A 26,245-nucleotide genomic window follows, 5' to 3' on the forward strand; every position below is an offset into this window, starting at 1 on the left:
TGTGTGTGTGATTGCGCGCGCGCGTGGGTGCATGCCCTCCTAATACAAAAAAAGGACGTGCGTCTCTTGTGATCGCAAAAACAAAAAGGAGCATAACAATGAAAGACACGTTTATCCAAATTCAACAAGGACCTATCGATCAAACTATTACACAACTTCAGACATTTCTGGCCTAATAAATCTTTTTTTTTTGCAAATAGACCTAATAAATCTTCTAATGGTACCGATCTCCTAACATTTTCATACGTATGATTAGTAATACTCCTTGTACTAACAACTCGATCGTAGCACATGAAAATACTCTACTCGATATCAAACTGCATGCTTGCCGTATCATCGATCACTGCTTGTCGTCGACGGGGGCCTGGGGCTCCTCCTCCTCCTCCTTCGCCTGCTGCACGATGGTCACGCCAAAGATCCTCAGGCAGCCCGTCTGCGGGGGCCGCGCCACCACCTCGGTCGCCAGCGCCAGAACGGGCGCTTCCATGGCAGGCGGCTGCACGGGGGCCGCGCGACACCGAAGTCCGGGGGCATTGGAAAGAGGATGCGCGCCTTCTTCCTCGGCACCATGCACTAGTAGAAAACAGGGCTTTGGTCACAGGGCAACATTCACATTAGTCCCGGTTCAGTCACGAACCGGGACTAATGTGAGCATTTGTCCCGGTTCGTGAGGCCAAGGGTCTGCCGGGCCTCATGGGGGCATTGGTCCCGGTTCGTCTGGCCCCTTTGGTCCCGGTTGGTGGGACGAACCGGGACCAAAGGGCCTCGCTCCTGGCCCACCACCATTGGTCCCGGTTGGTGGCTTGAACCAGGACCATAGGTTCACCCTTTAGTCCCGGTTCATGCCACGAACCGGGACAAATGAGGTGCCTATATATACCCCTCGCCCGCGAGCAGAGCACTGGAGTGCTCTGTTTTTTCTCTGGCCGGCGAGGGGAGGGCTTTGTGGTGCTCTAGCTCACCTCCTATGTACATGAGGTGTTCGAAGAAATGCCCGAGCCACAGTAGTTAAGCTTTCTCCTCTCGAAGCTCGACCTCAAAGCTCCATTTTCCTCAAGATTTGTCTAGGTTTAGCGGAATGCACGCAGATGAACCGGCAATGGATGTACGGTGACAGACACACCTCCGAGTACATTAAGGGCGTGCATGATTTTCTCGAAGTGGCTGAGGCAAACAAGCAGAATGGTTTTTTGTGTTGTCCATGCCCTACATGTGAGAATACGAAATCTTACTCTGACCGAAAAATCCTTCACACCCACCTGCTTTACAAGGGTTTCATGCCACACTATAATGTTTGGACGAGGCACAGAGAAATAGGGGTTATGATGGAAGAAGACGAAGAAGAAGAGGACGATGACAACTATGTGCCCCTGAATACGGTGATGCTGCAACGGGGAAGCTGCTGAAGATCAAGAGGAACCAGACGATGTGCCCAATGATGCTGCAACGGGGGAAGCTGCTGAAGATCAAGAGGAACCAGTGCCGATGATGATGATCTCCGCCGGGTCATTGTCGATGCAAGGACGCAATGCGAAAGTCAAAAGGAGAAGCTGAAGTTCGATCGCATGTTAGAGGATCACAAAAAAGGGTTGTACCCCAATTGTGAAGATGGCAACACAAAGCTCGGTACCGTACTAGAATTGCTGCAGTGGAAGGCAGAGAATGCTGTGCCTGACAAAGGATTTGAGAAGCTATTGAAAATATTGAAGAAGAAGCTTCCAAAGGATAACGAATTGCCCGACAGTACATACGCAATAAAGAAGGTCGTATGCCCTCTAGGATTGGAGGTGCAGAAAATACATGCATGCCCTAATGACTGCATCCTCTACCGCGGAGCGTACAAGGATCTGAACGCATGCCCGGTATGCGGTGCATTGCGGTATAAGGTCAGACGAGATGACCCTGGTGATGTTGACAGCGAACCCCCCAGGAAGAGGGTTCCTACGAAGGTGATGTGGTATGCTCCTATAATACCACGGTTGAAACGTCTGTTCCGAAACGAAGAGCATGCCAAGTTGATGCGATGGCACAGTGAGGACCGTAAGAAAGACGGGAAGTTGAGAGCACCCGCTGACGGGTCGCAGTGGAGAAAAATCGAGAGAAAGTACTGGGCTGAGTTTGCAGCTGACCCAACGAACGTATGGTTTGGTTTAAGCGCGGATGGCATTAATCCTTTCGGGGAGCAGAGCAGCAATCACAGCACCTGGCCCGTGACTCTATGTATGTATAACCTTCCTCCTTGGATGTGCATGAAGCGGAAGTTCATTATGATGCCAGTTCTCATCCAAGGCCCTAAGCAACCCGGCAACGACATTGATGTGTACCTAAGGCCATTAGTTGAAGAACTTTTACAGCTGTGGAATGGAAGCGGTGTACGTACGTGGGATGAGCACAAGCAGGAGGAATTTAACCTGCACGCGTTGCTGTTTGTAACCATCAACGATTGGCCCGCTCTCAGTAACCTTTCAGGACAGACAAACAAGGGATACCACGCATGCACGCACTGTTTAGATGACACTGAAAGTATATACCTGGACAAATGCAGGAAGAATGTGTACCTGGGCCATCGTCGATTTCTTCCGACCAACCATCAATGTCGAAAGAAAGGCAAGCATTTCAATGGCGAGGCAGATCACCGGAAGAAGCCCTCCATGCGTACCGGTGATCACGTACTTGCTATGGTCAATGATTTACACGTAATCTTTGGAAAGGGTCCCAGGGGACTAGCTGTTCCGAATGACGCTGAGGGACGCGCACCCATGTGGAAGAAGAAATCTATATTTTGGGACCTACCCTACTGGAAAGAGCTAGAGGTCCGCTCTTCAATCGACGTGATGCATGTGATGAAGAATCTTTGCGTGAACCTGCTAGGCTTCTTGGGCGTGTATGGGAAGACAAAAGATACACCTGAGGCACGGGAGGACCTGCAACATTTGCACGAAAAAGACGGCATGCCTCTGAAGCAGTATGAAGGTCCTGCCAGCTACGCTCTTACGAAAGAAGAGAAAGAAATCTTCTTTGAATGCCTGCTCAGTATGAAGGTCCCGACTGGCTTCTCATCGAATATAAAGGGAATAATAAATATGCCAGAGAAAAAGTTCCAGAACCTAAAGTCTCATGACTGCCACGTGATTATGACGCAACTGCTTCCGGTTGCATTGAGGGGGCTTCTACCGGCAGTACTACAAAAATAGATATAGCCAACATGGACACTAATGGCGCACTGTGCATGTGGTGCGTCATTACTAAATAGTAATGGCGCATCATGTGTTGGTGCACCATTAGTGTGTAAATACTAATGGCGCACCACATGCACGGTGCGCCATTAGTAAAAAAAAATTATTATTTTTTCAAAACTAGTAATGGGCACCAGGGGATAGTGCGCCATTACTAGTTAAACTAGTAATGGCGCACCACTCCCACAGTGCGCCATTAGTAATTATGTTTCAAAAAAATTCAATTTTTTTATTTTATTTTTTAAACTACTAATGGCGCACCGTGGGAGTGGTGCGCCATTACTAGTTGAACTAGTAATGTGCGCCATTAGCAATTTGGCCCAAACATTCCCCCGAATGCACCCCCCCCCCCCCCGACCGCCTTTTCAGTTTCAAAAAAATAAAAGAAAATGGTAGAAATGTCAAAAAAATAAAAGAAAATAAGATTCCCATGTGATATGTGGTCTAGTTGTTAGCAAAATTTACAAACATGAATTTTTGACTTTTTTGCAAAATCTCTCGAGAATTTGTAAAATGGGCATAACTTTTGCATACTGATAACTTTTGCAAAATCTCTCGAGAATAAGTTTTTTATATGAAAAATCATCTTCTCGAAAAGATACATCCGAATTTAACAGGGGAACCCCGTTAAACATTTTCAAAATCCTTAAAAACCTAACAGAAAAAAGATACGGGGCTTTTAAGATCTGGAGAGGCAAAAAAATTCAAAAAAAAAATCAAACTTACTAATGGCGCACCTGCCCATGGTGCGCCATTACTATCTTCCCGCCTTCAAAATTCAAAAAAAATAAAAAAAATAAAAAAAAGTTAGTAATGGCGCACGTGCCCACGCTGCGCCATTACTATGCCGTATATATGGCTGGGCGTGGTCCTCTCCTCCTTACCTCTTCATTCTTCTACTTCACTCCACCTCTCCTCCACTCCATCTCCTCCTCTCCTCCACTCCATCTCCCCTTCTCTCCTCCACCATACTACCCTCCTCCTCTCCGGCGACCTCCTCCTCCTCCTCTCCGGCGACCTCCTCATCCCTCCTCTCCTCCCCTCCCCTCACGGTTTCTCCTCCCTCATCTCTGGTGAGCTCCTCCTCCCTCCTCTCCCGTGAGCTCCTCCCTCCCTCCTCTCCGGTGAGCTCCTCCTCCCTCCTCTCCGGTGAGCTCCTCCTCCCTCATCTCCTCCCCTCCCCTCATGGTTTCTCCTTCCTCCTCTCCGATGCTCCGGTGAACTCCTCTCCGGCGACCTCCTCCTCCTCTCCGGCGATGTAGGCGAGCGCCTCTCCGGTGACCTCGGCCCTCCTCTCCGGCGAACTCCTCTCCGGCAAAAGAACACGGCAAAATAACGTACAAAATCCAAAAACGAGAACAGAATTTGAAAAAAAAACGAGCAAAAAAAACGAGCAAAAAATGGGCAAAAAAATCGCGATCCAGATCCAAATTCAAAATTCAAAAATAGCAATGGCGCACGGTGGGGGTTAGACGGTGCGCCACTACTATTTTCCCGCCTTCAAAATTCAAAAATACCAATGGCGCACCGTGGCCTATACTAATGGCGCACCAGTGGTGCGCCATTAGTATACCAGATACTAATGGTGCACCAGTGGTGCGCCATTAGTAAAAAATACTAGTGGCGTGGTACTAGTGGCGCACCAGTAGTGCGCCATTAGTAGGCAAAACTGGTGCGCCACTAGTAGGCCTTTTCCTAGTAGTGCGGAAAACGTCCGATTAGCCATTGTGAAGCTATGTGCATTCCTCAATGCAATCTCTCAGAAGGTGATCGACCCAGAAATCATACCAAGGCTAAGGAGTGATGTGGCGCAATGTCTTGTCAGTTTCGAGCTGGTGTTCCCACCATCCTTCTTCAATATCATGACGCATGCCCTAGTTCATCTAGTCGACGAGATTGTCATTCTGGGGCCCGTATTTCTACACAATATGTTCCCCTTTGAGAGGTTCATGGGAGTCCTAAAGAAATATGTCCGTAACCGCGCTAGGCCAGAAGGAAGCATCTCCATGGGCCATCAAATAGAGGATGTCATTGGGTTTTGTCTTGACTTCATTCCTGGCCTTAAGAAGATAGGTCTCCCTAAATCGCGGTATGAGGGGAGACTGACTGGAAAAGGCACGCTTGGAGGGGACTCAATAATATGCAGGGACGGATATTCTTGGTCTCAAGCACACTACACAGTTCTACAGAACTCTACCTTGGTGACCCATGTCGATGAACACAACAACAGTCTGCGCTCCAAACACCCGGAGCAGTGCGACGACTGGATTACATGTGAACACATCAGGACTTTCAGTAGTTGGTTGGAAACACTTCTCAGAGGTGACAACACTGTTTGTGATGAGCTGTACTCGTTGTCCAGGGGACCATCTTTGACTGTATTGACTTACAATGGATACGAGATAAATGGCAATACATTTTACACGATCGCCCAAGATCAAAAGAGCACCAACCAAAACAACGGTGTCCGCTTTGATGCAGCAACCGAGAGGGGAAAGGACACATATTATGGTTACATAGTGGACGTATGGGAACTTCACTACGGACATGATTTTAAGGTCCCTTTGTTTAAGTGCAAATGGGTCAATCTGTCAGGAGGCGGGGTACAGGTAGACCCATAGTACGGAATGACAACAGTGGATCTGAACAATCTTGGGTACACTGACGAACCGTTCATCCTAGCCAATGATGTGGCACGGGTTATCTATGTGAAGGACATGTCTACCAGACCGAGAAAAAGAAAAGATAAGGAAGCGAATACATCATACGATGAGCCAAAGCACCACATAGTTCTTTCAGGAAAAAGGGACATCGTGGGAGTGGAGGGCAAGACACACATGTCTGAAGATTATGAAAAGTTTCATGAAATTCCTCCCTTTAAAGTCAAGGCTGACCCAAGCATCCTGATAAACGATGAAGATTATCCATGGTTACGGCGCAATAAGCAAAGGACACAAGCGAAGAAAAAGTGAAGACTTTCTCTCCACAACTATTATGATGATACCATGCCAGCTTTCAACCTTTTCGTAGTTCATTTGAAATGCCTGTTGTAACAGACGAGTTTCCATATGAAATCCTGATATCTCGAAACAGATTGTCCATTTTGTACACGAAGTGCATCCAGTGTTTGCCGTAACCCTCTCAACTTTTTTGCACAATCTATGTGGGTGAAATGATGATACCATGCCAAGTTTCAACCTTTTCCGAGTTCATTTGAAATGCTTTTCAATTTCAGGGTCTTATAGCTCAAAATAATCAGTAAATGCATGAAAAATAACAAATGAAGTCAGAAAGGGTTGAAAATTGATGATGTGGCTTTGAATGGTGCATTTTGAACACACAAAAAATCTGCAGTTCAAATAAGTTCCAAAAAATGAAATGCCTTTGTAACAGACGAGTTTCCGTATGAAACCCTGATAGTTTGAAACAGATTGTCCGTTTTGTACACGAAGTGCATCCAGTTTTTGCCGTAACCCTCTCAACTTTTTTGCACATGCTATGTGGGTGAAATGATGATACCATGCCAACTTTCAACCTTTTCAGAGTTCATTTGAAGTGCTTTTCAGTTTCAGGGTCATTTAGCTCAAAAAATCAGTAAATGCATGAAAAATAACAAATGAAGTCAGAGAGGGTTGAAAATTGATGATGTGGCCTTGAATGGTGCATTTTGAACACACAAAAAGTCTGGTGTTCAAATAAATTCAAAAAATGAAATCCCTTTGTAACTGATGAGTTTCCGTCCCAAACCCTGATAGTTCGAAAGAGATTGTCCGTTTTGTACACGAAGTGCATCCAGTTTTTGCCGTAACGCTCTCAACTTTTTTGCACATGCTATGTGAGTGAAATGATGATACCATGCCAACTTTCAACCTTTTCAGAGTTCATTTGAAATGTTTTTCAATTTCAGGGTCTTATGGCTCAAAATAATCAGTAAATGCATGAAAAATAACAAATGAAGTCAGAAAGGGTTGAAAATTGATGATGTGACTTTGAATGGTGCATTTTGAACACACAAAAAGTCTGGTGTTCAAATAAATTCAAAAAAATGAAATCCCTTTGTAGCTGATGAGTTTCCGTCCGAAACCCTAATAGTTCGAAAGAGATTGTCCGTTTTATACACGAAGTGCATCCAGTTTTTGTCGTAACCCTCTCAACTTTTTTGCACATGCTATGTGGGTGAAATGATGATACCATGCCAACTTTCAACCTTTTCAGAGTTCATTTGAAATGCTTTTCAATTTCAGGGTCTTATAGCTCAAAATAATCAGTAAATGCATGAAAAATAACAAATGAAGTCAGAAAGGGTTGAAAATTGATGATGTGGCTTTGAATGGTGAATTTTTAACACACAAAAAGTCTGGTGTTCAAATAAATTCAAAAAAATGAAATCCCTTCGTAACTGATGAGTTTCCGTCCGAAACCCTGATAGTTTAATAAAGAATTTTCATAAAGAATGTTTTTGTTGGACATTTTAATAGCAAAAAGCATTATCATAAAGATTTTTTTGTTAGAAACTAAAATAACAAAATCTGTTTTTGAATAGAATCATAAAACACAGTAATATTAAATAGCAGGAAAAAGAATCACAGAAATTTCAAAGAATTCAAATTTGAAAACTAATGGCACTAACAGAAAGTTTATAATTTTTGTGACCTAAAGGCAAAAAGAATTAAAAAAGATAAATTTAATAAAATAAATAAAAATAGCAACAGTAAGTATTTTGTTGTAAGTAGAAACAAAATAAAATAAATAAAGCAACAAAGAAAAAAAGTGCCACCTACTGGGCCACCACGGCCTGAATACGACTAGAAACCCATCCATGGGCCAGGATTCAGGCCCGCAGGAGGCCCAGTAGGCCCACCGGCACATAGTGACAGATTAGGCCCGAAAGCCTGCAGTTGAGAGGAGCTCGAGAGGGTGGGCGCAGCAGCGCTTATAAACCACTCTCGAGCCCTCTCAACTAGCAAGGTGGGACTAAACTTTTGGCCGCGGCGCGGGCAGCAAGAGGCCTTTGGTCCCGGTTGGTGGCACGAACCGGGACCAATGCCACCTTTGGTCCCAGTTCGTGCCACCAACCGGGACCAAAGCCCCCCCTTTAGTCCCGGTTGGTGCCACGAACCGGGACCAAAGGCCGCCGCTTCCCGCCCTTTGGGCTGCTGAAAAGAGGCCTTTGGTCCCGGTTGGTGGCACCCACCGGGACTAAAGGTCGCATTCGTCCCGGTTGCTGTCACGAACCGGGACCAATGCTCCGTCTATATATACAGCACTTGTGAAGTTTTTGTTCAGTTCTTCGATCCCGCCTCGACGACGGCGCCAGGCTGCCCCTCTGCGCCTCGCCGTCGTCGTCGTCGCCCTGCCTCCGACGCCGTCCCGCGCCGCCCAGACGCCGTCGCCGCCCCGCGCCCCCTGCCTCCTCGTCGCCCGTCGCCGTGCCCCTCACCTCCGCCCCCGCCTCCTCGTCGCCCGTCGCCGCGCCCCTCACCGTCGCCGTCGCCGCCCCCTGCCTCCTCGTCGCCCGTCGCCGCGCCCCTCACCGTCGCCGTCGCCGCCCCCTGCCTCCTCGTCGCCCGTCGCCGCGCCCCTCACCGTCGCCCCCGTGCCCTGCCTCCTCGTCGATCGCCGCCCCCTTTGTGAGCTAGCTTTTTTTGTTCATAGATTTGTTTGTTCATAGATTTTTTTCTGTTAGAATATACAAATGTTAGAATTTTTTTCTGTTCATAGATTTTTTTTTTGTGATATTATTGTTGAATATGCAAATGTTTGTGTGTTCATATATATGCAAAGAATATGTCAATTTTTTCTAAGAATTTTTATAATTTTTTTCTGTTGTAATTTTGTTCATAGAATTTTTATCTTGTTCATAGAATTTTTATGTTTTTTTTCTGTTGTAATTTTGTTCATAGAATAAGAAGAGAAAGTGTTTAATAGAATTAGTTAGAAAAAAAATAGAACTAGTTAAACTAGTTTATTTTTAGTAAGAACTACTTTATTTTATATATTTATATTAAGTGCTTAGTAGTTGAACTAGTTGATTAATTAATAAAACTACTTTATTAATTTTTACTATATATAGAAGTAGTTTATTTTTAGTAAGAACTACTTTATTTTATTTATTTATAGTAAGTGCTTAGTAGTTGAACTAGTTGATTAATTAATAAAACTACTTTATTTTATTTATAGTAAGTGCTTAATTAGTAGTTGAACTAGTTGATTTAACCAAACTAGTTTATTTTACTATAGAAGTAGTTTATTTTTAGCAAGGAAATTAATAGAACTAGTTTGTTTTTTTAGTTAAAGCAATTATTCCCGCATCGATGTCGACGATGCCTATCCCGCATCCTCGTCGTCGACTCGGCAGAGGAGGCCGGCTTGATCAGAGGGGCCATGTCCGGGACTGGGCTCCGCCGGGCTGGTTTTGGGAGGTGCTACCTTCCGGTGGGCGTAGGTTGGTGAGGAGCCAGCTCGTCGTGACCCGATCCTTGTTTGGTGGCGGTCGCGTGGGCCAGTGACGGTGCCGAGGTTTCCGGACACCGCGGAGGTGGTACGTCACCGTGTCAGCGAGGAGGACCAGCACGCCCGTCGCTACATGGTTGCGTTGGAGGGCAGGTTCGACAATACCTGGCAGGTTCTTCAGGGATCTCACTGGAGCTATGATCCTGTGATGGCTCCGTCCCTTTGGGTGTCCACCGCCCGCGCCGATATCTGTCGGGCGCTACAGTTCTAGCTGTACTAGCGATGCTATATGTATGATAGTATTCGAGGTGTATTAGTGATAATATTCGACGATGTATGGATGCATGGAGATGATGTAGTTTTGCTTATAATTGAATGCATCCTAATTTGAATATTACTTTATTTTGTGATTTGGTTTTGCTTATTGAATGCTCAAAGTGGAAAACTACTCCTACTTTGAATGCTAAAATTGGAGAGCACTATGCAAGGCGTATGCATATATATGATTAGTTGATACTCCCTCCGTTCCTTTATGTAAGGTGTATTATTTTCGGCACGGTGAACAAGGCACGGCATTATAGACATGTTAGGACGAAATTACCCTTGACAAATTTATTTTTTAGTGGCAAGTAAATCTATTAGTCGAGGAAAGTATGAGATACATGCAATCGACAGAGAGATACTTTCCTTCTTGTGCTACAAGGAGAGATACAGACAATCAGAAGAGAGATACTTTCCCTTTTTCTGAAGGGCTAACAAGGGAATTATGAGAAATTAGAAGAATGCACCTTACATTCTGGAATTTTATCAAAAAACAAATACACCTTATATAAAGGAACGGAGGGAGTAGCTTATAGGGTTTTTGTTTTCGCAGAAATCTAGGAGCCCCCGGCCCCTCCATCATCCCCGCAGTCGTCCCCGTCACCGCCCCCTCCGACATCGAGGTGAGACTAGCCAAATCCTCTTTTAGAAAGATAATTCAACGATATTCGGGTTGACTGTAATTCTGTCGAGTCTCCACCATATATGAACATAGGAAATGTCGTACTCGGACGACGAAAGTCTCCCGGAGTGCGACTGGTGCCACGACGACCGAGGTCAGTGCGACAGGCCTCACCTGGACGAAGATCGGCGCTTCAGTATTAAGCTGGAGGAGACCTTCGATGTTGAAACGGTACGCAATGACGACAAGTGTTATTTTTTCGTAATTAAGCACGACTTCAACTATTTCAACGTGTACTTTTCATCTTTTACAATTCGGCTAGCTTATCCCATGCCATGCAAGACGCTACGTCTTGGAGAGGACGGGTTTTGAAGACCATGAAAGTATGGAAACAAAGAAAATTCACCTAAGGACCCATCATGATATAGATTTTGAAGTAAATCTGTATAATTCTGAGAGCGTAACCCATTTTGGTTGCAAAAATTGGGAAGCATTTTGCAAGATGTATGGTTTTGATGAGGGTATGCAACACCATGGATCTTGGTGATCCAGACATCGAGCAAGACAATATGGACATTTGGGTCCTTGTTGATACGCCTTCAATTCTACCGCTATGTGAGTTTCTCAAACTTAGTTATTAGCTAATTTATATTGTTCATTTCAAAATAGTTGACAGCTTATTTTCGTTGACAGCTTATTTTGATTGTTCAAACAATGTGCGGAACATGGTAGACAGAACCTACTACACCGATGGCTCTGAGTTAACTTATAAGGACAAAACTCATCTGTTCAGATTTTGTACTGATCTTGAGAATTACAATATCTATTGTAAAACTCCTCCACATTATGGTCAATACGTGCCACTAGTGCACGTGTTGAACTACGGTAACTATTATGGAGATACCCTGGTAAGATTTCTTACTATTACGACATCCGTACATCTTTTGCATACTTCTAAAACTAGTACATCATTGCTAACTATGAAGTTATTACTATGTTTTTCAACAGATAATCCCAGAGGATTGTGTGCCTCATTTGATGTATCAGAATGGTAGGCTTGATGTTTTGAACATACAACCAGGTCATCCTACGAATCTCAACTGTCCATACCGGATTTCTGAAAGAAGTGGAGACATGCAAATCAAAGAATGGAAAAAATGTATGGACTGTCGCAAGGAGATTTTTGGAAGCAAAAGGAAGCGAAGCGCAAGAATTGGAGACAGGATGATCTCCATTCTCCATAATGGAGAGTCAGGGTCTATATTGTTTTATGCTATTTTACCTTAAAGAGGGTATTTCCGTCCTACCTAATACTGATGATCATGTGCTAAGAACAATTAAGTAGGGTTGGTTCGATGACTATGAGGATGATGATCGTATGACTGGTTATTAATAACGAGTAGAAGTTGTATGATGATGATTAGTAGGACTTGTTATTATATATGATGATGCATGATGCGCGCATGAAGAGTTATTATATATCAGCGGGTGAGAGGACACTTCTCTCTAATAGCTACCTAATAACAACCTAAATTAACCCCCAAAACCCCTAAATCAGCCCCTTTCAGAAAAAAACCTCAGCTCCAGCCAGATGCTGATGCGTGGATGCCTATTAGTCCCGGTTGGTGTCACCAACCGGGACCAAAGGCCCCCCTGCCTGGGCTGCCCGCAGCGGTCACGTGGACGACCTTCTGTTGAACTAAAGGGTCAGGGCATTAGTAACGACCCTCATGAACCGGGGTAAAAGCCCATTTTTTCTACTAGTGATGGGCTTGCCCATGTAGTGCTTCCTCATGTGGCCCCCGAGTAGGACGCTGCTGGTGCACACGGCGCCGCAGACATTGCAGCGCCTCTCCGGCCTGGGGCCGCCCGCGGCATGGTGAATCGGTCGAACCCCGCTGCTATTGGAGCGGCGGCCATGGAAAGAAACCATATCAGGTGATCGCTTTGCTTGTGGGTGGAGTCGTGGAGATAGATCATGGAAGAGTGGAAGGGGCTTGGGTGAGGGGTAGATCGGATTGATCTGCGGCAGTAGAGAGGGATCTGTAGGGCAGGACTGCTGTAGGGTGTAAAGCCAAGATCCCGTGCCTTGCTGTAGTCAAATCAGCGCGCGCCTTGCCCCCTACCATCCAGCGTCCATGTTGATCCTACGGCCAGCAGCAACTCACAGTCAAAATACCCACCTGTACACAGAACAGAAGGCGGTTCCGTGGCGCGCGCTGCTGCCGCTGCGAGTGGTGGATAGCGGGGAAGGGTTAAAGGAAGAGCGGGGATCGATCCTGGTTATTTGGCGGTTTAAACGGGATTCAGTTGCGCTGTTGATTTGACATCACGACATGGAGAGAGAGAAGAGACGATTGAGTAGTTGACAAGTTGTGGTACATGGAAACATAGAGTAAATTGCACCTATGGTCCTTGTGCTAGTTGGCATGCAACACAATGGTCCTGCAACTCGCCAAGTGCTCCAATACGGTTCTTGAAGATGAAAATATGGCACACATACGGTCCTGACTATGTCTCCTGATATGCACAGTACCACATGAGTGTACAATAGAGATACATGACCCACATATCAGCATGCGAAAGAGGAATAAGATGGAAAAATAAATTGCACGCTGGGATTATAACCTGACACCTCCTTCCAAATTGACAACACAAGCTAGCCAAATGACCAAGCACAGCTACCCGCGTAACGAAAATACTCCCTCCGTCCAAAAATATAAAAACGTTTTTTACACTAGCACAGTGTCAAAAACGTTCTTACATTCTGGGACAGAGGGAGTAGCTTTTTTTAGACAGGCATAACGAGTAGCTAGAACTACTATTGCGCAGATGCGTTTTCTTACGATTTCCTTTTTATATTCTCCTAGGTTTGTGTCCATTTTAATGTTTTGTATCCCCTTGATGCTACATTTTGAGATAATAAAATTGTCATTTGTCGAAAAAGATTTGTGTCCATTTTTCCCATATAAAAAGTAAAATAATTATTAATATACCATTTGCTGTATATTTTAAATCTTTATTAAATCTTAAATATTAGGTTTCATGAATTTTTTCTAAAATTTGTACGGATTTAAAAAAATAAATGAAAGAAAATATATTTATCTTCATTCATGACCACAAGCGCGCGCAAGTATTATGTATCCTCACTGTATTTTTATATTACATAATTATTTAAAAAATACAACATGTATTTCGAATAATGTTCAGCATGATTTTAGAAATTGGTTATCTTTTTGCCCAATTATTTCCCCAACAACCGTTTTTGTTCTGTGTAAGTTTGTGTTTATTTCTGTATCTTAAATTAGATGGATAAACACGCACAATTATTGTGTCTTCATTGTATTTTTTAAATGAAAAATTATTTAAAAAAATTGACAACATGTTGAGCAATAGTCAACGTGTTTAAAAAATTATTGTGTAATAATAATAAGTTCTAGAAATGTATTTAAAATGCTTAAGTTGTATGTGTTTCCTCATATGTAAGATTAAATTTACACTATTGTTTTAATGCACGTGAAATAATGCATGACAAACATTTTACAAAAACATGTTCAAAATTTTAACACGTCCAACGTTTCCAAAAACATGTTGATACTCATATGCACAAACACTTCTCTTAAGTTTCATGGCGAAAGCAATTTTTCCTTACATTTTTTTTTTCAAATGGGAAAATAAAAATGAATTCGAACTTGAATTCTTATTTTTTTAAAGAAACTGGTAGAAAACGACGTCATGATAATTCCTTGAAGAGTCTACTAAAAATGGTATAATTCCTTGAAGAGGTACACATAATCGCATATATAGGTTTTCAGCTCTAAGTTTAACAAACCAGAGCTAGGCCTCCCATGTGGTGTACGCTGATGTGGCATTGGTCTGATAACCGCGCCTATAGAAAGCGTCATCAGGACTGTACATGTGACGTATTCTCGTCTTCAATGACCGTATTGGAGCATTCCACAAGTTTCAGGACCATCTTGGTACACGCCAACTAGTATGAGGACTGTAGATGTAATTTACTCGGAAACAAATCTTCCTCCATTCCGATGGACATGTCTTCGCCATCAAGATATGGTAAAGGAAAGTGACACCGGTGAAGAGAGGGAGAGGGAGTTAATCTCTCGAGCGTTTGGGCCGTGCTAGCCGTGTGCCGGGCAGGGACGGCCCTAAAACGCCCTCATCCTACACAATTGGATATGTCAGTTAAGCGTTAAATCTGGGGTGTTCTACCCTTGCACACCCAAACTTCAGTTTTTTTTCCTGATACTAGTAAGCTTGCACGTGCAGCACGTCTCAATTTGCACTTGCCTAAGTAAACCATCACAAACATGCATATAAAGTACCCATGATTAGATCAACGGTGTGCATTTAAAGTACCCATCAAGTCTCAATAGGTTTCCTTCATCACCTTCTATTGGTTCGGCCGTGTTGCTTTGTATATAAAGCAGTTTTTCGGTAAAATACATCAGTTAGGGGATATAGAAACAGAAATAAATCCACTTGTAGAACACTATGGCATCTCCGTTGAAATGTCTTCACCGAGATTTTGTTCTCTGCTTCCTATTTATCCATATTCATTACTAAAAAGGTATTATGTTACTAACTAAAAAGACAAGATCCTTCTACAAGCATGGCTCATATTGCTATGTAGTTTTAGTACTTACTGCGAGTGTACGAAAATGGTAAACATGCAAGATTACGTTCATGCATAATACAACATGGTACTATACTTCCATGTTTCTTTCTTTAGCTAGCAATCTGAAATGATAGATCTCAGTTGAAATAAGATTCCAGTGCAGAAAACCAGGTACCTATTCAACAATGTTAACACCAACCAACAAAAAAAGTTGATAAACCTTAAAAATAAGTTAATTGTTGATTTGGGCGCTGCTTCTGGCCCGTCGTCTCCTCCTCTGGTGGGTCGTACCACGCCTATTCGGTCCCCGTCCTCCACTGCTCGCAAGAGTGGCCGGGTCCGGGACGCGTGGAGCGGGTGTCTAATAAGGCGGCGCGTCGAGCGGCAGCCAGAGATCCCCCATAGGTACCCCCTCCCAACCCCGCTTGTTCCTGTTGCATCTCCTAGATCCCCTGTTCGGTTGGTGCGTCCCTTGTACTCGGATGATCATTTGATTAAGGTGCTTTCGCATGTGGGAATTTCCTTTGAGTGTGGAGCGGGTTCCCCTTCCGCCACTCTCGCTTTGGTTAGGGCCAATGAGGTGGCCCAAGCCGCCATTGCCAAAGCTAAGGAGCTTGCAGCGTCCCCAACCCCTCCTTCGGTAGTGGCCGAAGGAGCATCTGAGGAGGCTGGTAGGGGCTAGACTCCTCCGATTCCTGTCAAAAGGGGTGCTGCTAAGCGTTCTAAATCCCGCGTGACCCCTTGTAGGTCGAGCCTCCGCATCAAAAACCTGTCATTTAGATGAGAGTTCATTTTTGGAATATTAGGGGTTTTGGTGCTAGGGGCGCAGAGATCAATTAAGAGATGTGGTTAGAGGAGATAGCATCGACTTGGTAGGTTTAGTTGAAACTTTCAAAAGTACTTTCTCTCCCAATGAGTTTTCTGCAGTTGCGGGAGCGGGCATATTTGATTGGAACTTTCTTCCCTCATCCGACCACTCTGGTGGCATCCTCATTGGCTCTAAACGGGACGCTTTTGACTTTGTGGCTTTTGATCATTGTATCTTCTGGGCTAGTATAGTTGTGCACCATCGCCATTTGAATGCTCTTTGGGAGGTCATGGTAGTCTATGGTCCGGCTGACCACTCCCTTTCTTCCTTGTTCCTTGACGAACTCACCTCCAAAACAGAATCGTGCTCTATCCCCCTCCTGGCTGGTGGGGACTTTAATTTGCTTCGTTCGCCGACGGATAAGAACACTACCAATTTCTCGTGGCCCCGTGCAGATGCTTTTAATGATTTCATCAGCCACTGTGCTCTTCGCGAGATCCCTAGGGTGGGCTCTTGGTTCACCTGGACGAATCACCAAATTTCCCCCATCCGATCGGTCCTTGATCGTGTCTTCGTCTGTCCAAACTGGGACACCATGTTTCCTCGTGCTCTGCTCAAAGCTAAACCCATCGCTAGCTCGGATCACGCTCCTGTCATCCAGGACGATGGGCTCCAAACTCCTTTAACCCCTCCCCGTTTCCAATTCGATGCTTCTTGGCTCCTAGTAGACGGCTTCTGTGACTTGCTTTCATCTAATATCTCGACCTTGCTCTCCGTGCATAGGCGTTCCTTCCGGCCGATGGACGACTGGCATCATTGCTCATACTCTCTCCAAAAATTTCTTCGTGGATGGGCATGCAACCGAGCGGCCAAGGAGCGTAGGGACAAGGCTTTCCTAACAGGGAAAATCAGCTCTCTTGATGCGGCAGCCGATGGGACGGGCCTCTCGGACCAGGAGTGGGCGTTGCGCTTCTCCCTTGAGGAGGCCCTGGTGCAGTTGCACCGTCAGGCCGAGATCTATTGGCGCCAAAGGGGCACTGTAAACTGGTTGTTAAAGGGTGACTCCCCCACAACATATTTCTTTGCTATAGCCAATGGGAGGCGTAGACGCTGCATGATTGACTCCCTTCTCATTAATGTGGTTAGAACCACGGACCAGAACCTCATCATGGACCACGTGGTGGAGTTTTTCTCCTCCCTCCTCTCGGCCAAACCGTAATCTGGGTTTATGATTGCCCCTTCTTTTTGGAATGACGATGATAAGGTCTTCGCTGAGGAAAATGAAGCCTTAATGTTTCCCTCTGTGAGGAGGAGATCCTGTATTCTATTAACAAGGCCAATGCTAATTCGGCTTCGGGTCTAGACGGCTTCTCCATTCCCTTCTTCAGGAAATTCTAGCCCCAGCTGTGTACTCTGGTTTGTGTCGTGATTCAAGGGTTCTGTTCGGGTACGGTAGGCATCTCCAGGCTTAACTACGATGTCATTACCCTCATTCCTGAAGTCAAGGGCGCAGACCTGATCTCTCAATTTAGACCTATTGCCCTTATTAATAACTTCTCGAAGTTCCTCGCCAAGGGCTTTGCCTCTCGTCTCTCACCTGTTGCACATTGTACTCTCTCCCCTTATTAATCTGCCTTTGTTAAAGGGCGATTCATCCCGGACGGGGTTCTTTGTCTTCATGAAATTATCCATGACATTCGTAAGAAAGGCAGCAAGGCAGTAATTCTTAAGCTGGACTTTGAGAAAGCTTATGACTCGGTTAGTTGGTAGTTTCTACGGCAGGTCCTACTGGCAAAAGGCTTTGAAGGAGCCTTTGTCCACAGGGTCATGCAACTGGTGAAGGGTGGTCACACAGCGGTGTCAGCGAATGGCATGGTGAGCAATTTCTTCCGTAACTCCAGGGGCCTCGGGCAGGGCGATCTGGCTTCCTCAATCTTGTTTAATATCTTTGCAGACGCTCTCTCCAACATCCTATCTAGGGCTGCTGCCACCGGGCACATCTCCCCTGTCAGTTCTCACCTCATTCCGGAGGGAATCACTCACCTCCAATATGCTGATGACACGATTATTATGGTCAAATTAAATGATGCTTGCATTTCCCACCTTAAGTTCTTATTGCTTTGTTTTGAGGCCTTGTCGGGGCTTAAGATTAATTTCGCAAAGAGTGAAGTGATCGTGACTGGGTTTCAGGTGCTGAGGCCCTGCACATCTCTCAACTACTGAACTTTTCTCTAGGCTCCTTCCCTCTAAAATACCTCGGGCTACCTATCTCTTCTGATAAACTTTTGGCAAAAGATTTTGCTCCTGCGGTTGCCAAAGTGGGCAATCGTGTCATGCCATGGAGTGGCAGATATAATACTCAAGATGGTAAAATCGCCCTAATCAATGCTTGTTTGTCTTCCTTTACCATGTTTTTTATGGGCTTCTACCTACTCTCTATCGGCACCCATGCCGGATTTGACAAGCACATGGGTGCTTTCTACTAGAATGCGGCTGATAATAAACGCAAGTATAGACTGGTGAAATGGGAACACATTTGCAGGTCCAAGAACCTTCGGGGGGTTGGGCACTATCAATACCTTGATGATGAACAAGTGCCTTATTATCAAATGGTGGTGGAAGATCATGACTAGTTCTAAGAACCCACTCTAGTTTAACATTCTCAAAGCAAAGTATTTCCCTAATTCCAGTTCTATGATTGCTCCAGCTGTGGGTGCGTCTCAGTTTTGGAAAGACCTAGTTAAAGTTCGGCCGGTGTTCAAATCACTCGTCAAATTTGTTGTTCACAATGGTAGGTCCATGCGTTTTTGCCTTGATTGGTGGTGCGGTACGGCCCCGCTGGCGGTCTCCTTTCCGGTCCTGTACTCTTTTTGCCTGAACCCTGAGATCTCTATCTTTGAGCTCTCAGTAAACAACTGGGACCTAGCGCTTCGCCGGTCCCTTTTTCCTGCAGAGTTGGAAGATTGGCAGCGCCTTGTTGCCCTCTTCCCCGTGCTCTTGGTGGAGGAGGACTCGGTGATTTGGCCCCATAATGCATATGGTCGCTTCTCTTTAAAATCGCTTTACGCGAAGCTTATTTCCGACTATACTAGTTCCAAGTTCAAGGTGATCTGGCGGGCTCGTATTCCCCCTTAGATTAAGGTCTTTATGTGGCAAGCTTTTAGAGGGCGGTTACCGGCAGCTGACCAGATCCGTAAGCGATATGGACCGGGCTCCGATAGATGTGCTTTGTGTGGTCAAAGGGAGGATACAGACCATATTTTCTTCAGCTGTGTTCTGGCCAAAATTTTTTGGTGTTGTATCAGGTCCTGGCTTCATGTCCCGTGGAGGCCTGCTTCCTTGTCAAATCTTCATCTTTTGGCTTCCAACCTGGTTGGGGCCTAGAGGAGATTGTTCTAGGTGGGATTCGCAACCATGTGTTGGACCCTTTGGACCACTAGAAACAAGTTTACCATCGAGCATATCTTCCCTGCTAAACCCTCTGATTACTTATTTAAATCATGCATATTCTTGCAGCAGTGGAGGTTATTGACTAAGGAGGTGGACCGGGATGCTTTTGATGTTATGTCTACCAAGATTCGAGCTACTACCACCTCTCTCCTACAGCTTCAGTCCGGCGGCTAGGAACTTGGTGGTCCATTTGTCGTCTCTCTCTTAGTCTCTGGCCTGTGTGCCGTGTGCTGGCCTAGGAGCCATGTACTTTTGCTTTTCCAAACTTTCTTGATGGGCGCTGATACTCTTCTGTGTGTTGCTACATTGTTTAACTCTACCTGGTGGCTTTATTTATAAAGTCAGGTTCTAGCCTTTTCTATAAAATATACCTGAATAATGGTTGCATGCTAGTTGGTCAAATTAGCCAAGTATTTTGTCCAAAAATATTTGAATTCAACATGTCCTGGATGAACAATTGTACTCAATGCCCAAGTATTAGAGCCCTAATTTGAGTTTTGCTACTATACACCATCATAACAATAATACCATTTCTATGAATTAGAACCTTATTTATTTCTTGTAGTGATTCCACCACCTGGATGAAAAGCTGTAGAAATGACTTCACCAATGGTTAAACCAAAAAAATATTTTATGTTCCACATATAACCTACTGCCCAATGGTAAGCTCAATTCCTAGCTCTAACCAAGCTCTACAAAAGCTCTAGAGATGACTTCACCAATGGTAAGCATAACCTTTGTAAAGAGAAGATGTTTAATTCGGAGCAACACAAATTTTCACCTTGATGTAGTGCAAAACTTGAAGAATAAATTAAGGATATGTGCCTTGAAATAAATACAACCTGTTAGTTGGACTGGCCGGTAAAAGAGATATAACCTAAGCCATATGATTTCCGATGAAATACCTTATTTAAACAGAACCATGAGCAAGGCCCCAGCTGAGGGCAAGCCTGCAAAATAACATAAAGAATCAGGAGTACTAATAAAGCATACTATAATCATGGGTAATGTACAATTTTTGCTCACTGTGTTTGCCAAAAATAGAAGAGTGGTACAATGACTGAATTCAACTACCAAGAACAACTAAATTTTCTCAATGGTGCAGTGAGCCAAATATTTTATATATGGCTAGTATGAATTATGTTGCTCCATGTTCGTGAAACAAAAAATGGTGTTGCATCCACGTGCTAGCACTTGCAATGAACCGAGTTTTTTTCGAAAAGGGGGTAAAGCATTTGGCTCATGGATATGTCTCGCTGTTACTACGTCATCTAGCCATGTATTTTCTTGCAGCGAGACATAATTATGAAAGATGCTTTACAAAAAATGGTGCAGTGTTGCATCCACGTGCTAGTATGAATTTTCTCAATGCTTTACCCCGACCTCTGCATCAGAAAGATGCATACGGCCATATTATTAAAACTCAAAAGGTTCAACAGAGGTCTCGTAGTCTCATACAAAGGAACAAAAAGCTCAACAAGGAGCATGAAAGCACAAAAATGGATAGCCACAACCGGCAGACAAAAAACAGATAGGAAACTAAACACCTATCCTATTACATGATCGTCATCCAAACCGGTTGAAGATAGCCCGAGCTACCGTCTCCCATCGGATAGAACCAGTAACCAAATGCTCCCTGGCCTCCGTCGGAGTGAGCAGCGACCACATACGGATGAGTGTAGTGGACTTGAAGATAACCTGCAAGAAATGAACATTTATTGTCCTGTTAAAAACCAAATCGTTTCTACAATTCCAGATTGCCCGGAGTAAAGCACATACTCCTACTCAGATATGTCTCGTTGTTACTACGTCAATCCCATCTAGCCACGTCCCAAATAACGTGTTAATGGAATTCGGGGTCGTTATATTAAAAGCTATGTGGATAGACCTCCACAAAATCATTGCCAAAGGGCAATCAAGAAAGAGGTGTCTGATTGATTCATCACTATCACAAAAACTACATCTTTTAGAGCCCGTCCAGTTGCGCTTCGCCAAATTGTCTTTAGTTAGGATGACTTATTTGTGGACAAACCACATAAACACTTTGAATTTTAAAGGCACTTTGACTTTCCAAACATGTTTCGAACTAGGAATGACGCTAGCGTTGATAATATCCAAATACATGGATTTAACTGGAAACTCCCCATTCTTAGTTAGTAATTTGGTCTGGCTGTTGAGAGAGTTGGACATCCATCAATCGTCTCACAAGATGCAGCCAAGCTTCCCAACGATTTCCTACTAGCGTCCTCCTGAATTGAATATTAAGAGGATTTGACTGTAATACTGTTGCAATGTAAGCGTCTCTTCGCTGAACAATATTATAGAGAGAAGGATATTGGATCGCAAGGGGAACCTCCCCTAGCCATGTATCCTCCCAGAATCTTTTGGAAGTACCATTTCAAACTACGAACTTTGTCCTATAGAAGAACGCTGATTTCACACACATGAGTCCCTTCCAGAAAGGCGAATCAGTCGGTCTTACCATCACCTGGGACAAAGTTTTGGACTGGAGGTACTTAGCACGAAGAATCTGCGCCCAAGTGGCATCCGTCTCTACAGATAACTTATACATCCATTTGCTAAGAAGACACCTGTTCTTTACCTCTAAATTTTCAATGCCGAGACCCCCCTGGTCCTTCGGCCTGTAAATGACATCCCACTTAGCGAGTCTATACTTTCTTTTTAATTCATCGCTCTGCCAGAAGAAGCGTGATCGATAAAAGTCTAGCCTTTTCCGAACTCCAACTGGTACTTCGAAAAAAGACAATAGAAACATAGGCATACTCGTGAGAACCGAATTGATTAGAATCAACTGTCCTCCGTATGACAAAAGCTTGCCCTTCCAGCAACTCAGTTTTTTCTCAAATCGATCCTCAATGCTCTTCCACTCTTTGTTAGAGAGCTTGCGATGGTGAATTGGTATACCCAAATACGTGAAGGGTAAAGATCGCAATTCACACCCGAACAATTCTTTGTATGCTTGTTGTTCTTCTTTAGCTCTTCCAAAGCAGAACAATTCACTTTTGTGGAAATTAATCTTCAACCCCGATAATTGTTCGAACAAGCATAAAACTAGCTTCATATATCTAGCTTTAGCCAAATCATGCTCCATAAAGATGATAGTATCATCAGCTTACTGTAGGATAGACACTCCCCCGTCAACAAAATGCGGGGCGAGGCCACCTACCTGACCATCCTCCTTGCGACGGCGAGGTCGGGGCAGAGGGCGGCGACGGCGAGGTCGGGGCAGAGGGCGGCGTCGGCGACGGGCGCGGGCGACGGGGTTGGGGCGGTGCAGGACGGCGTCGGGGCGGCGCGGGACAATGTCGGAGGCAGGGGCGACGACGGCGACGGGCGCGGCGGGAGAATGAGGAACTGAGACGAAAATTTCGCAAGCGCTATTTATATAGACGAAGCATTGGTCCCGGTTGGTCTCTAGAACCGGGACAAATGCCCCCCTTTAGTCCCGGTTGGCGTTACCAACCAGGACCAATGGTCTCTTTTCAGCAGTGTAACATCCCCAGCATCACACTACAGTAATCTCCCCCTAATGATGGTCATGTCATCATGCCAAAATGCCACTTGTCCAAAATCTGCTTCAAATTCGAATTCAAATTGCATGTCAAATATTTGCTTCTTCTTTCATGCAAATAAAATAGTTCATCCTATGGAAAATAATCCCTAGATATTTGTCATGCTGAAGCCAACATTTCTGGAATTCCCAAATTGCCCCTGGGAATTTATTATCTGGTCCAGCAGTATTTAAGATGCCCTTTTCTTTTTCTAAAAATGCTTGGACAACTCCTGATGACCCCAAATGTTCTGTGGCAGTGCCCACTAATTGTTTAAAATTGTTTTGGCCAGTGGCATATTTTTGCAAAGTCAATTGTGGCTAAATGAAAATGCAAAAGCTGCTAAAAAAAGGGAAAATCAAAAGGGAAAAAGAAAAGAGAAAGAGCACAGGCCACTGTGCACTGGGCCAAGTGCACAGTGCCTGGCCCGAGCCAACTGGCCCAACTAGGCCGGCCCCCTCCCCCTCCCCCGGTCGCTTCCCGTTCCTCCGACCGGGCGGGACAGCGCGCGCCCGTCGCCGCCCAGCCACCTCGCCGGTGACGCCCCCCGCGAGAGGATAAGGGCCCACGCCTCCCCGCCTCCTCGAGTCCCCCCTCACCTACCGCCACTCCCACTCTCCACTTGCGCCTCCCCTGCCCCAGATCCACCTCTCCCCTCTCCATCTCCTTCGTTCTGGAGAGGAGACCGACACGGTCGCCGCCGTTCTCTGTCGTCCACATGGCCACCGCCTTACGTTCGCCTCGCCGACGCGCCCTACCGCTCCGCGTCGCTCGGCTGCCTCGACTACACCTCGTCATCGAGCTCGGGAATGACCGCACGCTCGGGATCGACCTCACCTCTCCTTCCCGGTCGCCGGCGCCCGCCTCGTCTCCATCCACTTCTGCTGCTCCTAAGCTCGCACGGGCCTTTCTTGGTCGCACGGTGAGCTCCTCCCTTCCTCCATTCCTCTCCTCCCGCCGTGATTTTCGCCGTAGCTAGCTCACCCGCAAGCCGAGCTCCGCCATCCGCCATTGCCGTCGTAGGGCTCGCCTCCGAGCTCCTCCGCTCGAGTCAGTAGCTCCGACGAGCTCCTGGAGCGCCATAGACCTCGCCTAGCCCTTTACTTCGCTCGCACGCGCTCTGTAGCGTCGATCCCGAACTCCGGCCGAACGCGCTGCCCGCCGCCGTCGATGTAGCGCGCCACTCCGGCCGATTTAGCCCACGGGACCGACGTAGATCTTTGCGGCGTCGGACGCCCGATCGAACGCGCCTAGCCGCACCTCTCCCCGTGCCCCGTAGCGTTTTTCCGGCGAAGTCCGACGATGCTCCGCCGCGGAAATGGTCGCCGGCGTGTCTCCGGCGCCGCCCGCGGACGTGGCCCTCCGGGCCCCAACTCACAGGCACTAAATGCGGGCCCCACGGGCCCCAGATGACTGGGTTGACCCAGTCAACTGCTGACTGGGCACCCGTGGGCCACTAATGTGTGGGTCCCGCGCGTACTTAATCTAATTTGAAATTAAAAGTTTAATTAGTACTTAGATTAGTCTAATGTCTCACTGACATATGGGGCCCACACCCCTAATTAGTTTAGTTCGATTAGTTAATTCACTGTTATAGCCACTCTCAGTGACCAGTGGGTCCCGCTGGACCCACAGGTCAGGTTTGACCTGGTCAGCCGACCAGCTGGCTGTTGACATCATCCTCTAGTCATGCTGACGTCATAATTCCATTTCTGTTAATTTAGATAATTCCAGAAAATGTTTAATCTCTGAAAATTCGTAGAAAATAAACCGTAGCTCGGATGAAAAAGTTTTATACATGAAAGTTGCTCAGAACGACGAGACGAATCCGAATACGCCGTCTATTTACCTGTCACATGCTTCTAACTATCTGAACATGGAACATTCCCCCTCCGGTCATCTGTCTGACACAGGTCCGGAACCGAGAAAACATTCCCGGTTGAATTCCCCCTGCACCTATATCGCGTAGTACTGCGTTAGATCACCCCTAGCTCTGCTTGTTGACTTGTCATGTATCTGTTTGCTCTGTATTTACTGTTTCTTCACCCTCTTCTCTCCGATAGACCCCGAGACCGCTGCTGATTCCACTGTGATCGACTACATCGACGACGACCCTCCTTCTCGTCTGAGCAACCAGGAAAGCCCCCCCTTTGATCATCCCGATATCGCCCATTCCATTCTCTCATGCTTGCATTAGATTTTGCTACTGTTATTGTTTGCTCCTATTCTGATGCATAGCCTGCTTTTGTATCTGCTGTTGTACCTTACGTGCTTATCCTAAACTGCTTAGTATAGGTTGGTTAATGATCCATCAGTGACCCCCCACCTTGTCCTTCTTGCCCCTGCTTCATCATCGAAGACCCGATCAACGGGATCGAAGACCACGCCCCGGCACCGCACATCACTTCCCCTTAGTTGCTCGACACTACTGGGTTACTATCGAGTACCGGGGGTGAGACCTCATCAGCACTTCTGATGTTAACCCTGTAGTGTAGCTATTCGGTCGTGGTCATCGAGGGTGATTTCCTCTTTAACCACTTCCGACACGACTCTGTCATGCAACCCCTCAAGTGTGGACCTCGAGGGTGGTCCCTCTTACGTTCACCTTGATGATTACATCGAGTGGAATTCACCGGGGGTGATTCCTCGGGTTTTCCCCTTGATGTTTGGACACACGGTTACTATGGTTACTATGACTTTACACTAAATCCTGTTACTAAAGACGGGTCGGCCCTGAGGGGTACCCGCGCGAGCATATTTGCGAGTGATGAGGAGTCGGGTTGACCTGGAGGGTGCCCGCGAGATAATTACGAGGCGTGGCCGGGCATTCCTAGCCCTTGCCGCAAGTCCTCGAGACGGGGCAACGGGGTCACATCCTTCGTGAGTCACTGCTTGTTACCGCGCGTTCCTAATCCACTACGATTTAGATATTTGATCTGAGGGGCCTCTGGCCTGATAGCACTAACCATCACGTGGGCATAGTATGGGTGTTCTGCGTCGTATGCATGAGCCGAAGCTTAATAGACGTCAGCGATTGAGCGGCGCGCGCCGGGTTGGATTGGTAAGCACCTGCCTTGTTTAAGTAGGTAGCTAGGTCTGCTCACCGGCTGCGTTCGCAACGTGCAGGAGTTCCCGGGGCGATGGCCC

The 26,245-nt window shown here is 45.9% G+C and overlaps 1 pseudogene; it reads right to left on the bottom strand.

The window, feature by feature from the left end:
* Positions 1-340: 340 nt before the first annotated feature.
* Positions 341-26,245, bottom strand: part of LOC109732340 (cysteine protease XCP1-like) — a 44,107-nt pseudogene continuing 18,202 nt past the window's right edge.

The sequence above is a fragment of the Aegilops tauschii genome, chromosome 3, assembly GCF_002575655.3.
Source record: "Aegilops tauschii subsp. strangulata cultivar AL8/78 chromosome 3, Aet v6.0, whole genome shotgun sequence".
NCBI lineage: Eukaryota > Viridiplantae > Streptophyta > Magnoliopsida > Poales > Poaceae > Aegilops > Aegilops tauschii.